General features: G+C 52.8%; 1 pseudogene; it reads right to left on the bottom strand.

The window, feature by feature from the left end:
• Positions 1-255: 255 nt before the first annotated feature.
• LOC138750591 (cylicin-2-like) lies at positions 256-1,785 on the bottom strand (annotated as a pseudogene).
• Between the last annotated feature and the right edge of the window lie 1,621 nt (positions 1,786-3,406).

Raw genomic sequence — 3,406 nt, 5'->3', positions numbered from 1 at the left:
CTTTCTCTTGTTCCTTCTTTCTCTTTTTTTCCTTCTTTCTCTTTTTTGCCTTCTTTCTCTTTGTTTCCCTTCTTTCTCTTTTGTTCCTTCTTTCGCTTTTTTTCCTTCTGTTCTCTTTTTTTCCTTCTTGTCGCGTTGTTGTCCTTCTTTCTCTTTTTTCCTTCTTTCTCTTTTTTGTCCTTCTTTCTCGTTGTTTCCTTCTTTCTCTTTTTTTCCTTCTTCTCTGTTGTTTCCTTCTTTCTCTTTGTTTCCTGCTTTCTCTGTTTTTTCCTTCTTTCTCTTGTTTTCCTTCTTTCTCTTTGTTTCCTTCTTTCTCTTTTTTTCCTTCGTTCTCTGTTTTTCCGTCTTTCTCTTGTGTTTCCTTCTTTCTCGTTTTTTCCTTCTTTCTCTTTTTTTCCTTCTTTCTCTTTTTTTCCTTCTTTCTCTTTTTTTCCTTCTTTCTCTTTTTTCCTTCGTCTCTTTGTTCCTTCTTGCTCTGTTTTTCCTTCTTCTCTTGTTTCCTTCTTTCTCTTTTGTCCTTCTTTCTCTTTTGTTCCTTCTTTCTCTTTTTTTCCTTCGTTCTCTGTTTGTCCTTCTTTCTCTTTTTTTCCTTCTTTCTCTTTGTTCCTTCTTTCTCTTGTTTCGTTCTCTTTTCTTCTTCGCTTTTTCCTTCTTTCTCTTTTTGCCTTCTTTCTCTTTGTTCCTTCTGTCTCTTTTTCCTCTTTCTCTTGTTTTCCTTCTTTCGCGTTTGTTCCTTCTTTCTCTTTGTTTCCTTCTTTCTCTTTGTTGTCCTTCTTTCTCTTTTTTCCTTCTTTCTCTTTTTTTTCCTTCGTTCTCTTTTTTCCTTCTTTCTCTTTTGTTCCTTCTTTCTCTTGTTTGTCCGTCGTGCTCTTTTTTTCCTGTCTTTCTCGTGTTTTTCCTTCTTTCTCTTTTTTCCTTCTTTCTCTGTTTTTCCTTCTGTCTCTTGTTTTCCTTCTTTCTCTGTTGTTCCTTCTGTGTCTCTGTTTTCCTGTCTTCTCTTGTTTCCTTCTTGCTCTTTTTGTCCTTCTTTCTCTTTGTTTCCTTCTTTCTCTGTTGTTCCTTCTTTCTCGTTGTTTCCTTCTTTCTCTGTTTTTCCTTCTTTCTCTTTTTTCCTGCTTTCTCTTGTTTTCCTTCGTCTCTTTTTCCGTCTTTCGCTTTTTTCCTTCTTCTCTTTTGCCTTTCTTTGTCCTTCTTCTCTTGTTTTCCTTCGTTCTCTTTGTTCCTTCTTTCTCTTTTGTTCCTTCTTTCTCTGTTTTCCTTCTTCTCTTTTTGCCTTCTTTCGCTTGTTGTCCGTCTTTCTCTTTTTTCCTTCTTTCTCTTTTTTCCGCTTGTCTCTTTTTTCCTTCTTTCTCTTGGTTCCGTTCGTTCCTTCTGTCTTTGTTCCTTCTTTCTCTTGTTGCCTTCTTTCTCTTGTTGTCCTTCTTTCTCTGTTGTTCCTTCTTTCTCTTTTTTCCTTCTTTCTCTTTTTGCCTTCTTTCTCTTTTTGTCCTTCTTTCTCGTTGTTTCCTTCTTTCTCTTTTTTTCCTTCTTTCTCGTTGTTTTCCTTCTTTCTCTTTTGTTCCTTCTTTCTCTGTTTTTTCCTTCTTTCTCTTTTTTGCCGTCTTTCGCTTTTTTTCCTTCTTCTCTTTGTTGTCCGTCTGTCTCTTTTTTTCCTTCTTTCTCTTTTTTCCTTCTTTCTCGTTTTTTTCCTTTCTTTCTCTGTTTTGCCTTCTGTTCTCTTTGTTTCCCCCGTTCCTCACAGTAATCCGTCTTCCTAGGCCACCTTATACCATCATCGTCCCTCATGACCTACCCTCCCCTCCTTGCCGTCGAAAGTGACCAGTGTCAGTTCCCATCCCTCTAGGCCCCATTGCAACGGCCCCTACACCTCACACCTACTGCTCACACCTCCACCCCCCGGATGCGGTCCTTTCCCCCCTCTCCCACCTCCCCTTCATCCATCCCACATCTTCCACACCTTCCCCCCCTCTACCGACCTTCCCCCCACTCCCTCCATCCCCCCGCTACCTCCCACCCCCTCAGACCCCCACCCCACCTCACCCCCCACTCCCTTCCCCCTCACCCCTTCCTTCCCCCCCTCTCCCTCCTTCCCCCCCTCTCCCTCCTTCCCCCCCCTCTCCCTCCTTCCCCCCCTCTCCCTCCTTCCCCCCCCTCTCCCTCCTTCCCCCCCTCTCCCCTCCCTTCCCCCCCTCTCCCCTCCATCCCCCCCCTCTCCCTCCTTCCCCCCCTCTCTCCTCCTTCCCCCCCTCTCCCTCCTTCCCCCCCTCTCCCTCCTTCCCCCCCTCTCCCTCCTTCCCCCCTCTCCCTCCTTCCCCCCCTCTCCCTCCTTCCCCCCCCTCTCCCTCCTTCCCCCCCTCTCCCTCCTTCCCCCCCTCTCCCTCCTTCCCCCCCCTCCTCCCTCCTTCCCCCCCTCTCCCTCCTTCCCCCCCTCTCCCTCCTTCCCCCCCCTCTCCCTCCTTCCCCCCCTCTCCCTCCTTCCCCCCTCTCCCTCCTTCCCCCCCTCTCCCTCCTTCCCCCCCTCTCCTCCTTCCCCCCCTCTCCCTCCTTCCCCCCCTCTCCCTCCTTCCCCCCCTCTCCCTCCTTCCCCCCCTCTCCCTCCTTCCCCCCCTCTCCCTCCTTCCCCCCCTCTCCCTCCATCCCCCCCTCTCCCTCCTTCCCCCCTCTCCCTCCTTCCCCCCCTCTCCCTCCTTCCCCCCTCTCCCTCCTTCCCCCCCTCTCCCTCCTTCCCCCCCTCTCCCTCCTTCCCCCCCTCCCTCCTTCCCCCCCTCTCCCTCCTTCCCCCCCTCTCCCTCCTTCCCCCCCTCTCCCTCCCTTCCCCCCCTCTCCCTCCTTCCCCCCCTCTCCCTCCTTTCCCCCCCTCTCCCTCCTTCCCCCCCTCTCCCTCCTTCCCCCCTCTCCCTCCTTCCCCCCCTCTCCCTCCTTCCCCCCCTCTCCCTCCTTCCCCCCTCTCCCTCCTTCCCCCCCTCTCCCTCCTTCCCCCCCCTCTCCCTCCTTCCCCCCCTCTCCCTCCTTCCCCCCCTCTCCCCTCCTTCCCCCCCTCTCCCTCCTTCCCCCCCTCTCCCTCCTTCCCCCCCTCTCCCTCCTTCCCCCCCTCTCCCTCCTTCCCCCCCTCTCCCTCCTTCCCCCCCTCTCCCTCCTTCCCCCCCTCTCCCTCCTTCCCCCCCTCTCCTCCTTCCCCCCCTCTCCCTCCTTCCCCCCTCCCCCTTCCCCCTCTCCCTCCTCCCCCCTCCTCTTCCCCCCCTCTCCCTCCTTCCCCCCCTCTCCCTCCTTCCCCCCCTCTCCTCCTTCCCCCCTCTCCCTCCTTCCCCCCTCTCCTCCTTCCCCCCCTCTCCCTCCTTCCCCCCCTCTCCCTCCTTCCCCCCCTCTCCCTCCTTCCCCCCCTCTCCCTCCTTCCCCCCCTCCTCCC

Source organism: Narcine bancroftii, unplaced genomic scaffold (genome assembly GCF_036971445.1).
Source record: "Narcine bancroftii isolate sNarBan1 unplaced genomic scaffold, sNarBan1.hap1 Scaffold_180, whole genome shotgun sequence".
Taxonomy (NCBI): Eukaryota; Metazoa; Chordata; class Chondrichthyes; order Torpediniformes; family Narcinidae; genus Narcine; species Narcine bancroftii.
Note: the sequence above shows the minus strand (reverse complement) of the source record. Positions and strands in the feature narration are given on the sequence as shown.